The sequence below is a fragment of the Caloenas nicobarica genome, chromosome 1 (assembly GCF_036013445.1).
Source record: "Caloenas nicobarica isolate bCalNic1 chromosome 1, bCalNic1.hap1, whole genome shotgun sequence".
NCBI lineage: Eukaryota > Metazoa > Chordata > Aves > Columbiformes > Columbidae > Caloenas > Caloenas nicobarica.
This window is the reverse complement of record NC_088245.1, coordinates 65,792,389-65,818,217: the sequence shown is the minus strand read 5'-3', so window position 1 is coordinate 65,818,217 and position 25,829 is coordinate 65,792,389. Positions and strand designations below refer to the sequence as shown.

The 25,829-nt window shown below is 39.0% G+C and overlaps 1 long non-coding RNA gene across 2 annotated transcripts in view; it reads left to right on the top strand.

Moving 5' to 3' along the window:
• Positions 1-2,384: 2,384 nt before the first annotated feature.
• LOC136003273 (uncharacterized) overlaps positions 2,385-25,829 on the top strand; it is a 34,868-nt gene continuing 11,423 nt past the window's right edge. For both annotated transcript variants that reach the window (XR_010608051.1, XR_010608050.1), the window contains exons 1-2: positions 2,385-2,465; positions 19,365-19,465. This is a non-coding gene — a long non-coding RNA (uncharacterized LOC136003273). The remainder of the gene's footprint in view (positions 2,466-19,364; positions 19,466-25,829) is intronic.

The window sequence follows — 25,829 nt, the reverse complement described above, 5'->3', positions numbered from 1 at the left end:
TTTTGAAACAGTTCTAATAGTATTTTTGTTCTGCGATGGCTCCCAGTGTTGTGAAGAATTTGTGCTTCACAATAGGAATCTGGTATATCGCGTGCCACTTTGCCATTTTTATTTATTTATTTATTTAGGGATGCGTGTCCTTCTTTTCTGGGCAGGCATTCCCCTTTCTTTACATAAACGTTAGCTTGCCTTGAATAACCGTATGAACTTCAGTACTGTAAATACTACTGAATTTCCCAAACTACAGGATGATCGAGTCTTAATAATGATGGAATGAAGTGAAGGAAAACAAATCTCTGAACTTAATTATATGCTATTTCAGTGAACCTCCTTTGTGTTTTGTTGTATAATTTGTAATTAAATTATGTCTAAAGCAAGGTTTTAACAATTGCTTTATGCACTGAAAAACATTGATAACCATGGCCAAGGATGATCACATTTGTCCCCTCTGGCTGCAATATCTATTAATCTAGACCTTAATGACTATTCTGGAAAAAACTCTAATTGGAGATTCACTACGATTCATTATATACTATCTATTAATGATAAACTTGGGCTGTCCTTAATCTGTAGTTTAATTTGTGGATAATATTCCTATTTCTGAAGTGCAATAGTGTGAGACAAATAAAACTAGGATGAAACATGTTTGCTAGACATATTTTATTTGTGTGCATTTTACTTTGCTTATTTTAATTGGGCTCTGGGGAAAAATGTCAAACATCAGATTTCTGTGCATTCATTTTCTTTGTGGCATCAAAGCTGTTGGATGTTATCTGTATTAAACAACTGTTTAAACTGTGTGGTTTTTTGGTAGTCATTTCAGCTTCGTGCTAAACGAGACATTTAACTTGTTTTCTAGCTACAGTAGAAATAAATATTAGAAGACCTACAGTAGGTAGACAATGTTATTGTTAATAGGTATTATATAAGATATAACAAATCATAGTGAGTCTCCAATTAGAGTTTTTTCCAGAACAAATAGTGATTAGGTCCTGTGAAAGAAAATGTATTTTTCTTTTTTTATATTTTAAGCACCAATTGTAAAAGAAAGTTAACACAGACATAAGTCCACTGAACTATCTTCAGGATTATTAGAAGCTTGATTTATTGAGCCTCACATGGAGGCGTGATAAAATAAAAAATAGAAAAAAGAACTGTCCTTGCACAGGGGTGTAGCATTCTTGGACCCTGAGCTATGACAATGGTGTGGCAATGAGAGGCAGGAGTGGGGACCACCAGCTGTTTTGCCTTCCCCAGGAGCAGAGGGTTCTGCTGGCCCCGACTGAGAGAACACTGGTTGCAGGACAGCACCTGACATCCCTTTGGAGTGGGTCAAATATGAGTCCTATCAGTGCGTTTTTTAAGTGCTGATAAATCCTGGAATATCTTCACTTCATCTGTTGAAGTGGGAAAAAGGGATGAATTTGGGTGTGGAAAAAACACCTGAAGAAGCCCCTCTGAAAACAGAGATGCACGTTACCTATGCAGGAAGTAATCAATTTTAGCAGAAATTTTCGTAATAGAATTTTTGTAGATTGTTTTAAATTCCTGTCTTCCAAATTTAACTTGTTATCTCAAACCAAAATAAAAGATGTCTGTGGAGAAGATTTTAGCCAGCAATAATGATTTGCTGTCAGAAGTTAAATAACAGTATTATCAAAGTGTCTGCCAGAAAAGAAAAAAAAGAAAACCACATCCTGAAAGCTGTGTGGAAGTTTAAAAAAAAGTATTAAGAATTTAGTTTTGCTATTGAAATTATGAAGAGGAATGCTGGATAAAACAGATCTATTGGATAGGATAGGTACAATAAAAGTTCTTGAGTATAGTTGTGGTTTTCTGTTTCAACATAAGAAAACTCAATGTAATTTTAAATAGCAGTCGTCTCTCTTTGTAAGAGATATTCTATTTTTCTTGTAAACTTAGGTGATTCAAATGACTTTTAGAGTGAGGTTAGGGCTGGCTTAGAATTGTTTTGTGTTTCACTAAAACAGTGATTCTAATACCTTCAAGTTTTCGTTGAAACAGTGCTGCAAGGCATGACTGACCAAATCCCCCAAACCACAATACAAATGCTGCCATTGGTCTACTTTAATGAAATGGGAAAATAGTTTTTTGATAAATAAGTGGAAAAAAAAATATTAGAATCAAAGAAAAGAGGCTGTGAACAGCACCATTCTCAATACTTTTGTATATGTCTACAGTCAGACTTATCCAAATAATAACACAAAACCAGTGGAACAGCAGTTAAATTCTTAAAATACACCAGTTATTGACCACTGTACCGTAGTACAAAGCCACTGTTTTTAAAATGCTGGAGACACTCCTGAGGGTGAAGTTTGCTGCTCATCTCGACGTTATCTTTTTTTTTCTTAAGGACTTTCCCTCTGAGGAACCTGTAGGATGGCCCTGGAGAAGCAGCTGTTTCGGAGGCTTCGGAGACTGATGGCAGAGGCTGCCAAGCTGTGGTATGTGGTGGCTTCCCTGTCACGAAAAGTGGGTGCCAGGCAGAAGCTGTGTTGCAGTGGGTAAATTACTGGCTGGGCATGGGAATTCCTGACAGCATCCCCCAAGGAGCAGGCTGGCATGGATCTGCCTGGTGGTGTTTGGAAAGGCTTTGGGAGGTCTTCCTCCTTCTCCTGCATCCCAGTCGGTAGTGGTCTGGGGTAGGCTAATTCCTGTCGTTTGAATAGTACCAAGGTGATGGGGCTCTCATCCCAGCTCGTGCGAGAAGGCGCCCCAGTTACGGAAAAAATGAATAATAATGGTAATAACCATCTAATGGCATTGCCCTGTTTTCCTCAAACAGACTGCCTCTAGCCATGCAAGGCTGACACACTTCCTGGCCATTTCTCTTGCCAGTGCCTTGGCAAGGGGAAAGGGGTGATCCCCAGCCTCCTGCTGTCAAACTGGCCTGACCCAGCATCTCTGCCACTGCAACCTGCTGAAGTCTCTGCTCTCAAGGAGACGAAGACATTCAACCAGAATTCACCTAGGGGTGAAAAGGATAGTGGGTATAAGCTTGCTTTAATGCTTCAGAAATGCACCGTCACTGATGTAAACTGGGCCCCCATAAGTGTTCTGGGCAGGTAGCCCAGGCTGAGGCAGGTGCTTCATTGGTACCCAAGATGGCATGCTCGACTCTAACACGAGTGTGTCTATATACACAGTCATTAATCCCCGAGGTATTTTAAGCTTCTGCTGCTTACTTGCTCAGTTACACTGATTAACAGCTATAGTTTTCTGAGTTCACATTTATTTACCGTATGAGGTAGCCAAGAAGATCAGGGTTTGAAAGTTTCGGGGTTTTTTCTTATAAATTTTCAGTCTTTTTTTTTTTTCTTTCCACAGTATGAGAATTTTTGCAAGGTCTCCTATGGGTTTTTTTAGAACATCTGGAGAAAAAAAAAAAAAGGAAGGTTGATATGGTCTATACTGAGACTGTCTCTAATATAATATGTATGGTCTTCTGAGAAACTAAGAATCCCAGGAAGGATTGAAAGACCCCTGTGGTGCAGATTGTCTAATGAATCTCTAGTACTTTAATAAACAGGGCCGTTTTCCATACAAGTTATACTATATAGTTTGATTTAGATGGCCCAAAGAGATAAAGTCATCCCTTGGACATCCTATATAATTAGAATACATAGGATTTTTTTTTTCTTTCACAAATGATTGATGAAATTGTTATATTACTTGAAGAAATGCAAAATATTTAATTTATCCCTGAAACATGTTTCTTTTGATTTGAGAGATATGTGGCCTTTTACTTCTCTATACTACAAAAAACATGCCTAACCTTGCTGTTCGTGTTCAAAGAACATGTACCGTGTAACACAGATAGTATAGTAGACACAGAACGGTCCTTCTGCAATGGGCAGAGCCTAGATTGGACCTACAAGTCAGTTTTAGTTCAGTAATTAAAAATCTGAGGGCTGCCTGGTGGACTGTAAAAGTGAGAAGATAGGTAGAGGGCAGGGAAAAAATCTGTTTGCTGCTGTCAGGCTTTGGTAACGAGTGGAAAAGAGCAACAGATCTGAGCAACCTGATTAACTTCCAGCATGATGAGTGAAGCAGCATCAGGTGTGCTAAGCTGTAGCCATGAGCATTGCTGAGCTGGTGACAGGGCTGTGGATGCCCTGAACATCATTTGCCAAAAATCCAGCTTTGACTAGTGATATGAATCTGTGTGTGCACACTTTGAAACTGTACAAATTTGATTTGAACTGAGACTCGCTGCCTTTCTGATGCAAACATAATATTATATTTCCAAGGCTTAAGGTTATACATTTCACAGTAGTTTTCCTTTATATGAAATATAATTCCTCTGGGGAATCTTCATCGGTTCTGGTGAGACATTTTTTCTTTCAGACTGCGTTTCATTAGTGCATAAAACCTAGAGAAAAAAAAATTAAATAAAAAAAAATTACAATTGCTGCTGATGAGAGGAAGATGAAAACTTTAATATTAAATTGACTGTGAGAGAAAATCTAAAGATTTCTAGAGATGGGAGTTCTTGGTGGTTGATATTTGCTGTTTCTTTTGCTATATTTATACCTGCAATTTATTTTTTCTCTTTTGCTGGAGACTGTGGAACTTCTCAGAAGAAATCAAGAATTCATCTCTTCTTGTCTCACCTTGCCTTGCTTCTCCCTTCATCCCTGTAGAATGGATACCTTTGAACATTGCATTAAGCACCATGACTGTCACCTGTTGTTCAGGGCTGCTCTCTTCCCTGCTTGCGCTGTCTTACCAGGGACCTCTTCACAGAATCACAGAATCACAGAATGTCAGGGATTGGAAGGGACCTCGAAAGATCATCTAGTCCAATCCCCCTGCCAGAGCAGAAGCACCTGGATGAGGTTACACAGGAAGGCGTCCAGGCGGGTTTTGAATGTCTCCAGAGAAGGAGACTCCACAACCTCCCTGGGCAGCCTGTTCCAGTGCTCTTCAGTTGTTCTGGTTTCAAGATCCTTTGCCTTGCTTGCAATGGCCATTAGCATTGCCTGCCGGCAGAGCCCTGAGGAGACCCAGCTGATGCTGTTGGGGCTCTTGCGATGTAGGGTGCTGGTCCCGCGCCAGCCGGGCAGGTGGTTAGATGTCCCCTCTGACAACGGCTTGGGAGCCACATGGAACGCAGCCAGGAGTCTGGCTGGTGTTACGGATCAGCACTTATCTGTGTGCTTTTCATAGCCCTGCTACCTTTGTGGTGTGCGCCTGGTCTTCCTGCCTTTTGGACCTTGCTTGTGAGGGGAATTATTTGGAAAGACAAGGATGAGACTCTATGTGATTCCTTGTTCTCATTAGGGGACAGAAACAAATTTATTGCGAGGATGGTGGGGGAAATTCCCTAGTGAATTGAGGCGTTTGATGGACGATTGAATGAAAAACTGAGATTCTCCAAAAGGATACATTTTAGTAACAGCCTTTCCAACTAGAGCCTCGTCCTGTCTGCCAAGAAGGAATCCCAGCTTCACAGAATCACAGAATCACAGAATGTTAGGGACTGGAAGGGACCTCAAAAGATCATCTAGTCCAATCCCCTTGCCAGAGCAGGAACACCCAGATGAGGTTACACAGGAAGGCGTCCAGGCGGGTTTTGAATGTCTCCAGAGAAGGAGACTCCACAACCTCCCTGGGCAGCCTGTTCCAGTGTTCCGTCACCCTGACTGAGAAGAAGTTTCTTCTCAAATTTAAGTGGAACCTCTTGTGTTCTCGCTTGAACCCATTACCCCTTGTCTTACTGTTGGTTGTCACTGAGAAGAGCCTGGCTCCATCCTCGTGATGCCCACCCTTTATATATTTATAAACATTCATGAGGTCACCCCTCAGTCTCCTCTTCTCCAAGCTAAACAGACCCAGCTCCCTCAGCCTTTCCTCATAAGGGAGATGCTCCACTCCCTTAATCATCTTTGTGGCCCTGCGCTGGACTCTCTCCAGCAGTTCCCTGTCCTTCTTGAACTGAGGGGCCCAGAACTGGACACAATATTCCAGATGAGGTCTCACCAGGGCAGAGTAGAGGGGAAGGAGAACCTCTCTGGACCTACTAACCACCCCCCTTCTAATACACCCCAGGATGCCCTTGGCCTTCTTGGCCACAAGGGCACAGTGCTGGCTCATGGTCATCCTGCTGTCCACCAGGACCCCCAGGTCCCTTTCCCCTACACTGCTCTCTAATAGGTCATTCCCCAACCTATACTGGAACCTGGGGTCATTCCTGCCCAGATGCAAGACTCTACAGTTTCCCTTGTTATATTTCATTAAATTTTTCCCCGCCCAACTCTCCAGCCTGTCCAGATCTCGCTGGATGGCAGCACAGCCCTCTGGCATGTCAGCCACTCCTCCCAATTTGGTGTCATCAGCAAACTTGCTGATAGTACACTCAATTCCCTCATCCAAGTCGTTGATGAATATATTGAATAATACTGGTCCCAGAACTGACCCTTGAGGCACTCCACTAGATACAGGCCTCCAACCAGACCCCGCCCCATTGACCACGACTCTCTGGCTTCTTTCCTTCAGCCAGTTTGCGGTCCACCTCACTACCTGATCGTCCAGTCCACACTTCTTCAGTTTAGCTGTGAGGATGATCAGATCAAATGTCACATGTTTATGGGCTTCTTGAGCCTTAAATCAGAGTAGGAGTTTCATTCTGCACTTTGAAATGGTGTTATCCAGTCCTCTGTTTCACGTTTAAGTAAATAACTCAAAGTACCCTCAACCACACCTTTTACAGTAGGGGCCAAGATGAGAGAGAATGTGTGACCCTCCAAATCCAGTTTGCTCAGGCCCCTACTTCTCATAAAGGGCAACTCTTCTTATAAAGGACAAAGCTTACCCATGAAAGGTTTCAAGAGCTGCGGTAATTGCACTGTAGTTTAAATATTTTTTTTAAAAAATGGATGTTTTCCTAGTCACCTCCAGTACTGTGTTTGATGGAAACCTGAAAATCAAGGCCAAATTTTTTGCTGTTAGAACTTCACCTTTTCCTAAAAAATCCTGAGATACGAATGTAGCTAATCAATTGAGGGATGACACATGAAAGAGGACAAAGCTATATTTGTTCTACTAATGACAGAAGTGAATTGCATTGTGTCAGGCAGGTATACGCTCCTGAGATCAGAGGAAAAAGGCTTTTTTAGAGAGGAAAACCCCTGATACGAAAGCACTGGAAACTGCTATCTGAAGGTGGTATTTTAATCCTTTTTCCTACTTCTTATCCTCAGAAGTGTATCTGAAATGCATATGAGCACTAGCTTTCCTAGGTCAAATGTGTTTCCTTCCCCTGATTTGAGGACTGGTTCTTTCTAAAAAGAAGAGTAATGAGCTGTGATTAAAGATTGTTCTTGGGCACATGTCCATACATGCATACAGGGGAATGGAGGATACTGGAGAATTTGTCTGCTTTAATGCTGTACAGACATATATGAAAAGCACATGACTGTGGACAAGTTAAAAAAAGAAAAAAAAAAGAAAAATTTGCTGCTTGTGCAACTCTGTCTTTCACAGAGACACACCAGCAGCAAATTAGACCCACCATTTTTGTGTTATCTGCAGAGTGCTATCAGTCACGGGGAAATTTAAATCCTAACTATACTTTAGTTAGGAAAAAAACCAACAAAATCAACCCCACATTGGTCATGAAAAGTCTTTTTACTTGATACTACATTTTCAGTTTATTCAATTTGTGGTGCTGTTAGTGATGTCTATACACGTTTATCATCATGACCCCTTTTTTCATGCATGTCACTTTGCTGAAGTGTATTAAAGCTTTTTGTTTGTTTGTTTGTTTGTTTGTTTGTTTTTTCTGCCAGCTGCGAATGCTAGGATAAAATCTTTTGGAAAATTTCAGCAGATATTATTTGTCAATTTCAGTCAATTGAAATAGATGTAGGCAGGATATTGTTTTTCTCACAGTGAAATGTTCCTGACCATGATAGTAAATAGAACAAAGGAAAACTGTTTTTGTTTTCTAGCTAGAATGTAATGTGGAGGAAGACGTGGCATCTTAGATGGAATGTGATTTTAGATTCATTCTTACATCCTGAAAACAAGAATTTGCACATGTGCACTGTAGCTGTGTCTAAGAGTTCGGCATCTCACTTCTCCTGAGATGCCACTGGCCTCGAGCATGCAGAGGTTTCGCATATCTTGAGAAGATGACTGTGTGTGTAGCATCCCCATTTCAGGATCTCCAAGGCTGAAAATAGGTTTCCTCCTCTTTTTCCTCTGCTTGTGGCAGCCTGCTCTCATCCTCAACATCAGAACCCAACAAGGGTACGATGGTTCCGTTATTCTCCGGAACCCCATCTACTGAGACTCATGAGCCGTTCAGAGGAAGAAGTCATCTGAAGGAGATGCAGAGTGTGGAGAATGTGGTGTTATGGGGGATGGAGGTAGAATATGAGAGGGGATGAAGGAGTTAAACCAGAATAGTGACATAGTCTGAATTGCCTCACACCACTGGTGGGGGAAGTTTTGTACTCTGACCTCTACCAATGCACTGGTTTTGCAGAAAGCTTAAAAATCATAAATGTTGTTGAAAATAGTTAATTCTGAAAGAGGTACTGATAATACAATGGTGGCTCCCATAACTTTTTAGTACTGGGTGATGACTCTCATCGGAACATAAAAAGCTTATGAAAAAACTATTTCTGAATTTGGAGACAAAGAACATGAAGTACCAAGGATTAATCTATGAGGCTTTCAACTCAACTTACGTTCATAGCAATATTTGGTGTCAGATGAACACTGAGGCATCAACATTTTTGAGTATTTAATTTTTTTGTTGGAATCCAGTGTATGAGTGTGAAGTAAAGAAACTGAGCAGATGAAATAAGAATTTTGTCATATCTATAAAAACCGACCAGGGCTTGCTACAAGACAAATTTCCAGTGCTATCTGAGATTAAATTATTTGTCAAAAAGATGGTTGGAAAATATTTTATGCCTGAAAAATTACTTTGCAAACTCTTGAAGATATTGAGCTTCAATTAATACTTTAGGAATAGCTCTCTTTGATTTAAAGAAAAAACAAGGGGCAAAAAAGAAAGTCTATAGAAGTTTTCAGTGATTTAAGTTGCTTTTTTAAGGAGAGAGAAGGTAATGTTAAATAGCGTTTGTAACATTCATTATTTCTTATTCTTGTAGGAAAGGGATTCCAATATAAATCTTGATTTTGAAGTTAGATGTGAATTTGAACTTCCTCAAATCTCAAATGATTTCATTTTTCATGGTCTTCATACATTTAGTGTCCAACACCATTGGGGATTTAAAGAGAAGACTGTGGACCATGCTGAATGTTGGCCCATTGATTTTGGGGAGATAAAAAGATACATGGCATGAGAGGCCAGTTCTGCATCTTAACAGATACAGGAAGATGTAAGAAAATTGAGCTCTGGATGCAGGGATTTTCCAAAATTTGGGGACCCATTCAGTTCAGTTACACAGTTTCAAATATGATTTTCTGCTCTCGTTGTCTTGCCTGAAGATTTGAAAGAGCCAAAAGGGAGAAGTTGTCTAATAATATATGCAAGACCATCATGGAACTAGTTCAGAAGTACAAGTGTGTGAAAACAGAGCTGACTTCTTGTCCCCAGTGATGTTACTGGGAGTTTTGTTACTAATTTCAGCAGAGTGGAAATTTCAGGCATTTTTCCTCTCTGAAGTCGCTCATAATGGAACGTCCCTTTGCTGCAAATGCAGATACAAATGAATGAACTTCATGACTAGTTCTGCTGAACTGGGTTTTTTTCAGGCTTGGTGCCTATATTCCTATGCAAAGCTGCATTTAAGAAGCAAAACCAAACCAAAATTCAATTAATAGAAAAATTAGACTTCTAATAATAAAAGTAAGAGTTGGTTTTAGGTAAATAAAAGGCTTTAGATAAATATTTTATTTCATAGAATATTTACTTTAGGAATTAATTTTTTGTAAATTAAGTCTACAAACTTTTTTAAAGTGGTAACTTCTATCTGTCATGTAAGCATGAAAAGAACATGCACAAAGAGGTTTCGGTAGGCTGTATAAGGATTGACTTAGATCATTTGCATGTAGTCAAAAATATTTTTGCAATTTCCTTTTTTTTTTTCCTTTAATACAGTTGGTAGTGACAGATCAGTAAATCCTTTTCAGTACCTAAGATGAACTGTTCCGTCTAGCTGTGCAACACACAGTGACTCCTAGGGAATGTCATGAAAGTTGGAAGCAGACAAATGAAAAAGTCATAGAAAAATGACTTCTATTTCTCTCAGGGTTGCTGTTGTATTTCCCTTTGTTTATCCTGTATCTCTCTTGTATTTTCTGTGCTTTGGATTCATTTTGCTGAGAACTGCCATATCTAGACTGAAATTCACCATTTGTCCTCTTGTACTGCTAGGTTTTTTATCTCAATTTCACCATGAGATTACATCAGTATTTTGTGTTGCTCCCCCCATACTTCCCCAGTTTAAAGATGTGCTCTTTTAGACTTTTTGTGTGTGACTTTAACAATGTTCTGTTCACATTTCCTTGGATAGACCCAACAATTGCTTGTTGACCCATTTTAACCCCTTTTGAGCATCATCTTCAAAGTGTAACTGTCCTTGACAATGAAAGAGACCTTCCTATTGTCTGATCCTTCCAGGCAATCTTTAGCATTGAGTTAAATGGCTTTCAGATGGAGGAGTTGGCTGGAAGGAAGGAGACAAAGTGGTCTGTTGTTTCTGAGTGACTTTGCTAGAGTTTCCCTTTTTTCTTTTAGAATGGTGCATTTCTATAGAAGATGACAGACGTTTTGACAGGTGCAATATGCTTTGAACTGTTGTGTCAAATAATTCTTTTGTCTTGGTTTTTCCCAGCGAAGTGGTACGTCTCCTTAGGATGCTGATATGCATATTGTTTGCTTTTCATTTGGTGTGGTGAAGCCTTCCATCCTCCTTTTCTCTCTACTTCCCTCACTTTTTTAATGTCCCTTTGCATATATGTAGCTAACCCAGATGGGAAGGCGGAGTGACCATAACTTGAACCTCTCCAACCTTTTGATCATGATAACTGGCAGTTATAACTCAGGAAATTATAATGGTAAAAGAGAAAGAGATGGCAAAGACACACAAAAGCATGTCCTCGAATAAAATCATGTTATAACTTCATCTCTGGCTGTGGTGAACTATGCCTGTATAAAAACATTTCAGGGCTGTTACTTCAGAGCAGGAAAGATTTAGTTTGCTCATATATGAATCAGCCTAGGTGAAAACGAACTACAGGCCCATCACATAATCAGAACTGGTTTGAGGGGAAAAGAACTCCAAGCTAAAGTTTTAAAACTTGAAAAATGTTTTATCTTGCCCCTAGTAAGAGTGTTTTATTTCTTTCTTAATACTCTTAAAGTTACTACAGAGAGTCTTTTTCAGTGAGGTAGCTTCGTTTTTTTGGAGGACATAGAGTGCATTCTATATTTGTGGTCAATGTTTTTACAGTGTCAACTGTGAGAGTTTTTAGTCCTGCTATTAATTATTGTATTGTAAATAGCAGCATTGTTAAACCGATCATGCAGAGAAGATGTTGCATTTTGTGCCTTGTAGTATCTTTTTATATAAGTGTCTGCTTTTACCTGCCTGACTTCTTTGGGCTTAAACAGAGTTTCCTGCTATTATCTTTGATGTTTTATTTTTATTTTCAGAGTTAACATCCTTTCTTTTGGTTGCCTGGGTATGACTCTCATTCACTGTGTCATGAATGACATTCGTGTTACTGAAAGACGTCCTGACCCTGAAAAATTGAAAACAAGATCTTCTTTTGCAGTTGCTTCACATGACATAAACTCAATGGGAGAGATTTAAAGTCTGCCAACCACATAGAGGAATGGACAACATAATTTACTGTAACATGGAGAACTTGCTTTAATAGCTCATGGCATACAAGTTTAAAATATTTATACCAAAATTTTTAAAAAATCAATAACTAGTAGGTAAATCTCTGTAGGCCATAGCTGGGTGACCTGGTGGCCTGATTTCCAGAAATGACAAGAACTCATCAACTTCTGTGGTTTCCACAGATGTCTGCTTGCCTCTGAGGAATGCTTTAGAGTATCTTACTCTAGTGTTTTAGCATACATCACAATTTAAAAATTATATGTATTATTATGGCACATAGTGGATAATGTTGCATTAAAACTACAATTATTTCTTCTAAAGTGATAAAATTTTTGGAAAGTTTTTGACTGGTGCTTGTGTTACCCAAAACAATGAATGGCTATATTTATTTCTTTACTGCTAGATGCTTCAGTGCAGCAAAGTATTCTACAGCAGTGCTCAAGCAAGTGAGATCAATTGGTCTGAAATACATGGCCAAAACATTGTCTGAAATGCTGTCTGCTGCCATAGACGGGTCTCAACAATTATTATACTTGATGGTAAAAGTGCTTCTTTGGAATCAATTTTCCATATCTTCAGTTTCTTCTTTTCAAGTAATTCCTGTTTATATTCTAACTCTTGCTTTTGTAAGTCGGTCATGCAAACAAGATACAAAATCTCCCTGTTTTAGTAGCTATTCTTCTGAGCTGAAAACACAGGGGTTTTGCCATCCATGCTCACCTGTTACCACTAGTAACAGATTCATTCATGTATTGACTGATGACTGATTGAAACTCTGCATGGCACAATGTTAGAAAATGTATAAGCAACACTTGATATTTCAAAATGGATTTTTGTAGTTATACATTGTAGGCAGCTGAGAACAGGTTTTTATGAACATTGTTGGATGGTCTTAACAAGAGGCCTATTTATTGACACTATCTCTAATTAGTATGTGTCATGGAAAGCTCTTGTCTTAAGAAATCTGACATCAGTCAGGGAAGAACGAAATGGAACCAATGTTAAATTGCTTCAGACTTTTGAAAAATAGAGTATTTCTGAAGCTGGAAGAATTTTGCCAAAGGACTCACAAAGGATTCATTTCTTGGGACTATGTGCATCACATTCGGTTTTATGGTTTCCCTTTCACTATTTGAGGACGTTGCATAGATTAATAGGTTGAAGGGGAACCCATGCCTTTTTCAGAGGAGTCCAGTGTAAGCGTGGCAGAGTCCTTGCTATGGTCATCAGTGAGATGGTTATTTATTGCTTGATCAGTATCTGAAATTTCTATAGGGTTCTCTTCAACAAAATTAAGGTGGTTGCTCTTTTGATCAGGTCTAGTAGGAAAATATGCAGAGTTCTCACAGGCTGCTGATCTCTCAAAATATGCCCACTGTAACAATTCACAGGCTATACAAACTTCATGGTTGTCAAGTATTCTGCTTGCCCTTGCCATATAGACGTCATGGTTGTCACTGGAGATAGAGCGCTGTACCTTCTGCTCCAAAGGCATAGGCTCCTACTGTCAGGATTGGTATCGGGTTGTGAGCATGGGGAGACTATGCAAATTGGATAACATAATGCTGCTGATATGGGAGCTGACTGTGCTAATTCCCACGTTAATCCTATGAGTGAATGCAGTATGAACAAGACACTCACCCCAAGGCTGGTTGAGACCAAGCTGTGTGCTCCCATTGCTGAGAAGAGCTGTGCCTGCTCTCCATGTAGTCAATCTGACACCCGAGTGCTGACTAAATGATGCACCTGCCACCTGATAGCATCTCCCATTGCCGTCAAAGTATTGAGTGTGGAATAATCTGTAAGGAATCCACTGATGAAAAGCCAACTAAAATCAACTTGGTGTCTTTCCACCAATTTGGTAAAATATGGATCACACCGTTAGCAAGAAAGCCATGCTAGGCACATCCTTTCCCGTGGGAATTATTTCGCCTGTCTGGCAGGATAACAATGGATTGATGCAAGTTTCCCTAGAGTGACAAAACACGAGAAAGCCCACTTTTTTCCCTGGTGGGTGTACAGGAATGATCGCAGGCCCATAGGGCAGGAAAGGGAGTTCTACTGAGTCTTTCTATGGATAGGAGTAATTTGTCAGACCAGTTCTAGGGCACTGAGTTAAGCAAGAGCCAACAGCATCAGTGTTACTACTGATAGATGGTTTCTGGGTCAAAATCTTTGACATTTTTTGCTTTATGAAACTTTGAAAACCGTCGTCTGAATACGGTTTTGTTTGAACATGAACTTTAACCTAATGAGAGTGTTTCATATATTTTTGCATTCTTAGACCCCATGAGTGAGAGGGCAGCTTGAACATCCGAATATAGTGCCTCACAAGAGACCTTTAATGAACTTTGAGAACTTCATCCATACACAGGCTCATTTTTGTCCCAGCACAAGATGACTCATCTGACAAGACAGTCTTTCCTTCTGATTCCAGCTCATAGCCATCATGATCTATAAGCAGAGCCTATAGCACTTTAGGAGTAGATTTTTCACCAAGGTTTAAAATCAACAAACAAACCTTAAAATTAAGCATCAACATAGAAGTCTCTTGTGAACCATCTCAGTTCAGTACTGATTTGATGCTGCTGACATATGGTCAAAATGTTAAGATATCTTTCTAGCCTTGTGTCCAAATGTACTAGTCAAAAGTTAATCCTTTTGATAGGTAAGGTTAGTCTTAGATGTTGTACTCTGCAATGTCTTATTTTTTGTATTTGAAATATTTAATAAAATTGAATGTGTATATTAATAGCTACAAAAAATAACTACAACCTTATATTCTATAGCTGTTGAAATGCTCATTTGTGCACTGACTATGTAGTGAAGAAAATGCAGAGAATGAATTGTCTCTAGTCTCTTGTCTACATCATAAGGATGATGTTCAATCATTAAGATTTTTCACTTATGGATTTTTCCCTCATGTAAGAATTTAAGGATGGACTGAAAGAAATGATGCACAGCAGCCAAGCAAAGTTCTCCCCAATATTGTGAATCCTACTGCAATATTTTATGTAGGAGTTAGATGATTTCTAAAATTATTTTGAAGGAGTTTGCACTTTTTATTCAGGCTGAATGAAAATTTCCTGTTTTCATGTATTTTCCTTTTATAATATTTTGATTTTAGAAAAACAATATGTTCCCTCAAATCATCCTGATTTTGTTACTATTTTAATTAAAAATCCCCAAGCGATTTTTTCTTATAAGTTCAGATTACTTTTTTAACTGCTTTTCGTGTTCATCATTATTTATAATTCATGTTATGATACAAGATAGATAACAAAACAGAAGGATGAATTATCACTGTGAAACATTTGATAATGTAAAAAACATTCCATCATTGTGTGGATCTCTGCCCCAAAATTTTGGAATTCTGATTCCATGGGAAATGTCAACATAACATATTTTAAGTTAGAAGCATACTAGATGCTGTTAATCATTTAGGTATATTTTTCTTTTCAGGTTTCTCAGACTTGATCATGATATAGAAAAATCCATAAACAAGCAACTGTTGCTTTCTCTGTGTTGCACTGAATTTAACTTATGTATGGGTTACTGGTTCAGGATTTCTCGGTCTTCTTGCTTGACTGAGGAATCAGTTGCTTGGCTAAGATTTAACCTTCCTGTTTGTAGTCTTGAGGGTGGCCACTAGCACTAGTAGGGTGACTGATAAGTCAGTTCAAGGAATTAAGTTCTTACTATTTAATTAAGATTTATATTGATAATGACATTCATTTCAATAAATGCTAGTCCAGATCTCCCGGTCCTGGAACATGGCTTTAGCTGAAACACACTTGCTGATGTTGACTATAGAGAAAAGGATCACAGGAAGACATCGTACTAGTGTGTTGCAAGAGGAATACTACAATTATTTTCCTAAAAAATAAAGGTGAAGCCATTTGAAGATCCCTTTTTATTTCTCCTTATATCAAAAACCTACCTGTGCAATGTACATTGAAATGTACAGTGAAATATAAACAATTCTTGGACGTCTCTTCCCTGTTACCTTCTTTGAGTCAACAGCGAGCAACTCTGAAAGTCAAGCACAAGAAATGCACTTACTTTTCATAGCTTACATGACTACAGATGCAGAAAGGCACTAGAGAATCTGCATACTATACTAATTCTTTAACCCCTGGTTTGCTGGAATTTAATTTTGTGGCACATTTTCCTTTCTTCTCTCCTAAGAAGCCAGGGCAGAAGTGATATTTCTTAGGAATTAAGTATTCACAGCAAAATCAGTAAATCTTTGCAAATGCCTTTTTATCCTTTCAGAAAGTTTCAGTGTAATTAATAGCATTTTTCCCCTTGTTTGAAGTGAGCTTTGAGCAGTGGTTATATGCCCAACAATGAATGAGTGCCTGGTATCAATTTTTCTTTGCTGGAGAAATAGGAAAAGTTGCATCACGAAAAGTATAATTAGAATGATTTGCGAACAAAGCAAATTTTCAGCAGATCTTTCAGGATATAAGAGGCAAAATAATGTTGGACCTAACACCACCAGCATAAACAGTAGAAAGACATTTACACCAACAGGGCTTTTGTTCAGAGTCACTCTGATCTTCACTTGCACAGCAATTAATATATTTGCCTGCAGATACAGGAAGTCCAACCAACTGGCAAGGCATTCTTACTGAGGATTTTCCTTCAGCCAAAGCAAAGAATGAGGAGTGCAAAAAGATGGGAGATAATCTCAGATCTAATGGTGATAGTGCTCTGACTCTGAAACTAGTCCCAGTATGTTATAAGCAAACACATAGAAGGTGCAGCTGGGTAGAAATTGAAAGAATGCAGGAGCCAGGCTACAGAAATGGAAGAGGAGAAGGCAATTGGCATGGCAGTGGAACCCAGCCCCTTTCTATGAGGTTATGTATGTCAGCTGTACCTATCTACAGAGTCCAAGGATGTTTTCACTGAGCTCAGATGTATCCTCCTTTTAGTGATGATGCTACAAAGCCAGTCCTGAAGGCCATCTTGTTATTACCATTTATAGTCCCTGTGGTCAAAGATAGCACCTCAGTGATTGAGGATGAGGATGTAAAATCATTAATGTTATTTAGGAATATCTATTTGGTTTTATTCTAGCTAGCATGAGATGTTCTTGACAAGGTCCGTAAATTGGAAATCCTGAGCCTGGGATCTCCTCGTTCCCTCAGAAATGCTGAAATGCAAACCCATAATTTGACTTCTCAAGGCCCGGTGCTTTCCTTAGTTATGTATATGCTAATGACACCACGAAGATGTTTGAGTGTAAACTGAGAAGGGAGTTTGATTATGAACTAGCACTTGTGCCTCTCCTATAGCAACAAGTTACCTCCTTTATGGTACCCCCATGTTCAGTTCCCAAGCATCAGTTCATCACATTAACTTCAGGCACATTTTTCCTCAGATTTTGCCACAGCTTTTTTTCTGTCTTTGGTTTCCTATTATGTACACTAAGTGAGAAACTAAACTAATCATGTCATAGTCACATCTGCAACAGGAAATCCACCTTTGCTTAAGATAAACTGGGACATGGGCAGACATACCACACATGTCACAAATAAAGCTAGGATGTAATCATTTGCTGGTGAATTGTTTCAGAGGGATGTACAACTTGAAAAATCAACACCTAAATGGTGAGCTATCTGTCTCTGTCTTGGCTTTGTCTTGGTGGTATGATGCATAGTTCTGGAGGAAATGCAGATGAGATTAAATTGCGCATGGCTTTTCAGGTTTCATTCTGAACATCACTCAAATTTCTGGACATAATACAGATGAGGATATGTATCTTATGCAAGCTTTAAAAAAATGTTTCTTAAATGATTTTCATCTTGATAGCTTTAAAGCAGCTTTCCTATATGAAGATTAAGATTTCCAAAGATGAAGTGTTTGACTTATGGCCAAATTTCAAAATATAAAGATTACCCTAAGTTATTGTGGTGCAAGAACAGGAATGACATTGGTCATCAGTTGTTCAATTTAATTTTAATTTTACTGATGGATGAATGTTGAGAACAACCTTAGTTAATTTTTGTGTGTTTCAGAATTCCAGTAAAATGCTGATGTGGGTTTCCCTAGTACCTACTGATTTGGATAAGATTGGGGTTGAATGCCCCAGAGTGATATCTGTATTTATATTTTAATTATATGAAGGAGAGGAAGGGAATCCCAGATCTATATTTCCCATAGTTGGCAAAACCCAGAGTATTTTTTAAAACAACTGGTTTGAACAGAGCTTCTTCTTGAACTGGCTATATATGAGCAGGACTAGTTTTGTTCCCAAATGGTGGGGGACAATATAGCATAGAATATTTACAGTGTGTTGAAGCCTATTTCACTACCAGAGAGGGTCTCTGGTTATACATATAGACTTCATCCTACACCACTACCCAAAACAAATAAGGCAGGGATCATTTTAAGGCCAGGTCTTCCACTTATCTTCCAGAATGCCTGTGACCTGGCCACCCAGAAAAGAACAAACCAAAACAGATGGACTGATTGAGCCTGCAAGGAACATCCTTGTTCCTGCCAGAGTTTTGTTCCTGGGAAGCAAAATGCCAGCAGAACCTCACTGTCTGTTTCTTCGGCTATAGCCTGGCCATAGCTGCCTCAGAAGTCAAAGTTTTAAGGTCTGGAGAGTTTGCAAACTTATGTTTTCCCCATGTATTCTATTGTACACACAAATGAGAAATAAATTATGTGTTTGTTTTGCTTTTATTTGTTGGCTTAGGAAAGTGGAAAGTGTGTGTCTGTGCGTAACTTGACCTTAGACTGATATTGATACAATGGCTGGATGATATAATTTCTAATGTCAAAGTGTTAAGAACCCATTTTTCATGGAACCTTATTTTTGGTCAACATGAATGCAAATCTTCTCACTCAATTGGCATTTTGTGCAGTATTTAACTTACATGTAAGTACCCAATTGTAAGTTTGCTACAAGGCTTACATTTGTTTCTCACATAAACTGATGTAAATTGTGTGGAATTCTTTTCAAAGTTATATCATATTAATCCAAATTCAGTGCAGTGAGGGATAAACAGTGCGCAAGGCATCTTGGGATGTTATGGGCCCTCTGTTACTTCCAGCTACACCATGATCTAGTTATTGAATGAGCCAGTTCATCCAGGGAGTAACACTTGCCAAAGTGGGTAAGGATTTCAAAATCTAGGCCATACTTCTTTGCAAATATTTGTCTGTATAATTTTATTTGAACTTGTTAGCTTCAAGACTACTCCCCTAGCAGAAAAGCAACTGGTATCATTGTTTTATAGTTCCATGGCTTGTAAGTCATAGGATGTTTTCCAAACCTATTTTACTTCACTTGTAATAAGACAATGACAATGTTTTGGTTTAGAGGTGCTAGAAATTATAATGGATAAAGAAAATGGAGCAAATCCATTTAATGGGGCATGATAAGTTATTCTCTTCCTAGTTTCTTATTACTCTATTGCTTTAGTTCCTGGCAGCATTGCATTAATGTTAAGCACTGGTCCCCAGCACTGAGTGGCAATTTATCATCTTTCTTGGCAGGCTTCCTGCTTCATCTTGCACCTGCCTCCTTGAAAGAAAACAAGACATCAGATACTTATTCAAATAATGCAATAGCTGATCAGCAGAGTGTCTACACAATGGTAAGTTATCCATGATAAAAGGACAACTTTTTCATGCATTGTATGTGACATATGTGTCCTTTCTCTTAAGATTTATGACATTGATGACGGTTAGTATTGTTACTATAATCAAATCTTTTACAGCCTAGCTGCAAAAGTTCAACTTATTGTCAATAGATTTCTATATAAGAGTCAATCAAGTGATTTCATAAATGCTTTGAAACACCTGCACTCTCCTTGGGAGTGTGGAAATAGCAATATCATGGTCTCATCTTTCAAGTCATGAAGCTACTATGTCTTAGTAATTCTCTATAGGTAAACAAAGTGGAAGAAGAGTCAAAACTATATGTTAATTTGCATTTGTTCCATTTGAAATATGCATATATTACATATATGTGTGACTGTGTATATTTACATATGTATTCACACCCACATACATATGTGTATATATGTGTGTGTGTATATATAAACTTTCTGAAGAACAGATTATAGCCTTAACGCACAAATAAAGCAGAAATCAAAGGAAAGCTATATCTATGAGTCAAGATGTGAAGAGAATGGTAGGAAATATTCATAAAACTGATACATAAAATATTATTCACCAGTATGAAACGAAAGGTCATGTGGTTTACCAAGAATTTGCATTTTACAAGCCTCGCTGGATAACTGCTAGGGAGCAGGATGTCATGTTCCTGCTGGTATGGGAGGTGGGTCCTTTGGTTAAGGCATTAGCCTGAGGTGTGGAAACCAGCTCCCTGCAGGGCCACCAATGCCCTGGGACTGGCTCCTAGCTCCTCTGAGCCCCCTTCGCTTCCGTAAAACAGTTAATTGTGGACTATCCCTATGCATTGTCTGTATGTGTGGTTATCAAAGACACGCGCAGGCACCAGTCAGCTTCTTGTGTTTGTCCCAAAGCATTTAAAAATATTAGAACAATACAACTGCATATGGTGGCTTGGTGATCAATAAAGCCGACTTACATTCCACTGATGAATACCGTATTATCTGTGATTATTAAGAATCCATATCAACAAACCACTGTGTTGGGAGCTGTAACTAAGTATAATAATTGCCTGAGAGCTCTCAATCTAATGAAAAAAACAAAGAGGGGGTAGAAACACTCAGCAAGAATGCAGCAGTTAAGAGAAAAGTGACAAGAGTATCAGCAAACCTAGACAAGCAGTACATTGACAGATGTTCCTGAGCTTTTAAAATATCTTAATACAAATGCTAAGAAGGAAATGAGATAAAAATCTGACCTCAGAGAATTCTCTCTTCACCATAAATTTGTCAGGAAGAGACACTTGGATCCTGATGGAAAAAGAGTCATAACTATATAGAGGAGTGCAGGGGAAGAGGCAGCATGTAGAGGTACCTTGCACAGTGAAGAGATAATGTGCAGAGCTGCTCAGATCATTAACAGACAAAATGCTTCTTCCTGGTACTCATCTCAAATCAGGAACTTGAATTCAGGAATCCTTGTGCCAGGAAAATGCCCTGGGGTTGGGGAACGGCTGGCCTCTCTCTTTCTTGTCAGAGCTGTTGCAGTCATGCATCAAACTTTCAAATGTGGTTACAGAGAAGGACTATCATGGTAGACAACAGAGTACTTTAAGAGAAACTGTTTATTTAAAGCTAACGTAAAGATTTTAGCTCACGATGTCATATTTGCCTACTGAAATACCACCTGCAAGAGCCATTTGATCCAGAGGCTAAATCTGGTCTCTGTCTCCTCTGAAAGAATTATTCATATTGATATTCTGATTGGGAATTTGCATTTATTCATAGCCTGGGCTTAACCTGAGGTGCCATTTTATTTTCTGCCCATGCAAAGGGAAGACTTTCTATTTTTCTGCAAAATGAATTCTATAACTATCACACAAAAGAGTTTCTAATTTGTCGTGGTGTGCTGAGCATTAGAAATATTTTCTGCCTCCTGAAGGTCTCCAGACCTGGTTCTGCATTTATCCCTAGCGTTAGGAGATGATGCCTGTATATTTGGCAGGCTTCTTGGAAGACTTTCCTCTCATAGTGCTTGCAGTGGTGCAAACAGTTGTGCCAAAAGGCTGGTGTATGGCTGTGTTGCCATTGCAGTATAAGAGCTTCGCTGGTATATTGAATATGACTCTTCTTATTGCTACCCAGTTTTGAGTAGCTTTTTTTTTTTCCTACTCTGTATGTGGCTATTTGATTTCTCAGGTTTCCTTACATGTTTGGATACCTTAATTTTCCTAATGAGCCCTCGTGTGCAACTGCATAGTAAATACCAGCCTTAATGCTTGTGACTTAGAAGCTTTGTTCAGTAGCAACAAAGGCAGAATAAATGCATAAGGCTTTGTGTATCTGGTTGCTTGGGCAAGTTGCCTTACTTAGCAAATGCAAAGATATTAAATTTCTATTCAGATGATTAAAAAAGAGCTTCTTCATGTTTTACCGCATGACTTGCTCTGTTTACGGTGCATTAGGTGTTTACTATAGTGATAGAAAAATGGCACCTTCTCCATCTCCCTCTCTTCTCCTTTGTAACAGATGTTTTTTTTCAGAAGGACTTGCCAATCACCTGTGTCTCCAACAGCATCTAAAAGATTTCATTTGAAAAAAGAAAAATGTAGTATGTATGCGTGCCTTTATTTTGTTGAGTTTTGGTTTCAAAAGGTAACAGCTAGTGTCAGGTTTCCCAAACTGCTCCTTCTATTTCTTGTTTTCAATTGAAACAGTGTGCTGTGTCAGCAAACCCCACAGCTCACTGCCACACTCTCTTTTGTGTGGCAGTCGATTGACACATAAAACTAGCAGCTGCTCTTAAAGGACCCTGCAAATTAAGCATATTAAAGATACAAAACACGAAGGGGTTCTTTTTCGTGATGGTGGAAAGCTTTCTTAACTACATTTAATTCAAGGGTAAACCTTTCCTGCCATAATTAAAAAGAGGAGTGAAATAGGAGCATGTTTTACATACAACGGGATTGCTAACACTGAGAAGATGGAATGAGATGGGATCAGAACAGCCTGTGGTGGGGTTATAGGCTCAGTTCTTCCAACAATTATCCTGTCACCTGATCTGTAGCTGTATGCGCTTTTTGAGCACGAGACAGTGTCCTCTGCCTGCTGTCACTGCAGATGTTTGTGTTGTGCTCAGCTCATACACATGAGAGTCATCAGTGCGAGAGCTTTTGGGAAGAGTTGGATGATGCTGAAAACAGCCTTGCACTCTGTTTTTTCAGTGAAGTTACACAGGACCTGTGGGTCTGCATGGTCTGTAAGCAAATACAATCTGTACAATGCACTAGATGGGAAAGACTGAAGTAGAGCCCAGCAATCAGCACTTGGAAAACTATTAATATTTCATTAGGGGTTTTTTGAGCCAATTTTTAGCCAAAACTGTAAAAGGTAATTTTCAATGATTTTGGTAATTTGGGGGTGGGAATTATATTTATCTGAGGAGAAAGAAAAGACCCCAAAAGATTAGCCAGGCAGGGTCTTTCTACTGGGATTTTTTTTAATATAGAATGCAGCTTTTTATACTTGAGTTTCTGTGAGGAAAACTCGCTCTGGTTTAAGTCAGTGCCATCCAATCTGTGCTTCAAAGACAGTTATACCCCACAGAGGAGGTTACAACAATCTGTGGGCAGTGAGGCAAACAAGCACGGTCAGAGGAAGGAAGCAACCTGGAGATAATTTTCCAAAGGAGAAAAGGCAAATCTAGAGCATGACTACCGGGAAGTCAAATGACCACTAGGAAGTTGTGGTTGCCATTCCCACTGCAAAAGCTTCCCACCATGACAGCATCCAATCTTCTCCTCTGTGCTTAGATCTGAACCAAACTAACACAGATGGTGAGAAAACTTCCTCTACTCCAAAAGGAAAAGACCCACAGGCTCCTCAAAACTTACTAAGGGTTTGACTATTCCCAATCTTTTTATCCTGCAGATACTCAAGTTTCATTGCATCGATGGGCAGTGGGGCAAAGCTTCGAAGCAGATAAGCTGTGTAATGTTGCTAGAACCACAGACATGTCCAATCACAAATGGTAAATGACATTAACATAAGCATCCTTCCTTGAGTAATTCCAAATCAATGTAAAAGTTTCAATAAATATTACAGATTTTGAGTGAAAATGGAAAAAGTGCAGACAATTCATGACATATTGTACATCGCTTTTAGAAAGGCCAGGTTGGATGGGGCTTTGAGCAACCTGGTTTAGTGGAAGGTGTGCCTGCCCATGGCAGGGAGGTTGAAACTAGGTGATCTTTAAGGTCCCTTCCAACCCAAACCATTCTATGATTTATGATTCTATGAAGGTGTTCCCCCTGGCATTAAAGCCTAAGAAGGCTGAAAGCCTTGTGCTGTATTTCTTCAGAATGTTTAAAAATGTTAAAGATCCATAACAAATTAAAAAAACCATGTATGATAATTAGTTTGTCCCTGTGCTACTGCTGTTCTCCTGGAGAAGATATTCCATCATGTCAGTTACTTTATGAGCTGGACCTTTAATGTTGACAAATATTTACTGATCCAGTGTTTTATCAGAAATCAGAGAAATTAAGGGGTTTAGTTCCTCAGGCTCCCAGCAACCTCTCATTTTCACATGTATGAAACATTCATCTTTCATCAGAAGTGCATAACATAGTTTGTTAATTTGTTGTAGGAGATTTTTGTCAACCTGATGTTTAATTTCACTCTGTCATATAAATGATGCCAATCATACAGCATCCAAATGCCTACCAAGGGTCTGCTTCATGGCTGGAACTTGCAAGTATTGGGGAAAGCCAAAATGTTCTTATAAAAGAAGTTACATTTGCAAGACAGAGGAAAGATAGTAGTCCCAGCAAAACATCTCTGCTGTTGGCACAAGCAACACCAACCCAGAGAAGACAGGAGGAATATCTGGCCAGACCCCAAAGGACTGACAAGATTTACTCACTGGAAATGGAAAGTACTGGGATGTGGGGCTACAGTAACTTCCATGCAAAAGTTCAAGTATAGCCTAAAAAAATCCTGTGAGAATTTTCAGGGACTGTCAACCGGCCCCACTGGCCTGGAAGGCACTGGAGGTCTAGAACAAGAAGAAACTGGCTTAAACCGTAAATAGGGCCAGATCCTCTGAATCAGCCACGCTCTATCGAATGTATCAAGTGACCTGTTATCATTAAGAAGGCTGAGGTGAGCTTGTGGTTTAGTCTGAGTGTGATGTGCATTTCAGGTGAGGGTCAGTGATGTGAGAAGAATGTGTTTGATCTGGATCCTGAAAATAACTACTTGTTTGTTTTCCACAAAGATCTGAGAGGCACCTGCCTTCCTATCCCAGCAGGCCTGCAAATCAGTTTTTAAAGCTCAAGCAGTCCTGGAAAACTCCAGTTCAGTTGCGTGTTGGGATAGAAAAGTTGCAAATCCTGGCTGCTTTTTCTGGTTAAGAAGACTCTAGTGATATTTTTTTCTGTCTCTCACTGATGGAATTGTGGAAGTAATGAGCAATATGTAGGCTTGACCTCATCCAGAAGCTACACAAATCATCAGTTTGTCTTCGGTGGCCTTTTATCTGGCCATTTGTACTATTTGGAAAATGATATATGAATTAAATGGTTCATACAAATGAACACACAATTAAAAGTTTAGATTTGCTTTGGTGCACTAGTATCTCAAGTGGCCATGCACATCGTGAATCAGATATTCAACTGGAATGTGAACATATGCAGAATTTGCAAATCTGAAAATATTTGATGAAAGCGTTTGTGAATAGACTTGAATAATTCATAGGTTCAAGACAGTCTGTTTACAGTGACCCAAGTACAAATACAGGCGAAATTAATCAAATACATTGCTAACTCCAGATTATTCTTTCAGTAACTTTAAATGAGGCCAGCCACTGTTTAGTGTTTTTATTTAGTAATGGAAAAAATATAGGAGCCCTCCGGTGGTCAAAATACACCTCTCCACCTAACTTATATTCTATTTAATGGTAAGCAATTTAACTGATCAAAAGCTTTAGTCTAGTTAGTATATTATTTGCGAACTATTTTAAAAATATTTTAAAAATTATTAACACATCTGTCATCCTGCAGCTATGGCTAAGATAAGCCAACTGTTTTGAGAATTTCCACATCAAAATCAAGAAAATCTATCAGCACCAAAACTAAATAAAGGTCTTAAGTAGAAAAATACGTTCTCTGAATTCCCAATGTTGTGTGCTACATGTCCTACATGAGCACAAAGGTAATCTAACATAAGCAGAACAAGCTCCAGGTTACATTATCCATAGGCCTATACGTCCCAGTGCAGTGAGGTCCTCACCCATGCCTGGAGGCCTGGCATATTGTATAAAGCAAATAATTATTGATAACAGTACTTCGGCAGATACATTTGACGCCAAACCAAATGACTACCA